The following is a 420-nucleotide window of genomic DNA, read 5'->3' as shown; positions in this document are numbered from 1 at the left end:
TATATATATATATATGTATGTATGTACATATATATATATATATATATATATATATATAAAAGGTGACAAGGAGAAAGAGAGGAAGAGAGAGAGAGAAAGAGAGAGAGGGGGGAGAACAAGGAAAAATAAGAAGATATTTTAATATTCAAAGACTTCTTTATTGCGGTAATAACATTGTCGCTGTGCTGTAGTTATCCACTTCTCTAATTAATACGTGTGAAGTGGACGCTTTTAATTACATGTACACATTCACACATATGTACATATACACATACTTATACACACATTCATGCACACGAACGCACATACATTTGTAATTTCATACATGCGCACATACATACATACATGCATGCTTAAATGCATACATATATGAGTGTGTGTGTGTGTGTATGTATATATACATACATACATACATATATA

This window comes from Octopus bimaculoides, chromosome 27 (genome assembly GCF_001194135.2).
Source record: "Octopus bimaculoides isolate UCB-OBI-ISO-001 chromosome 27, ASM119413v2, whole genome shotgun sequence".
In the NCBI taxonomy this organism is placed as follows: Eukaryota; Metazoa; Mollusca; class Cephalopoda; order Octopoda; family Octopodidae; genus Octopus; species Octopus bimaculoides.
This window is presented reverse-complemented; position numbering follows the sequence as displayed.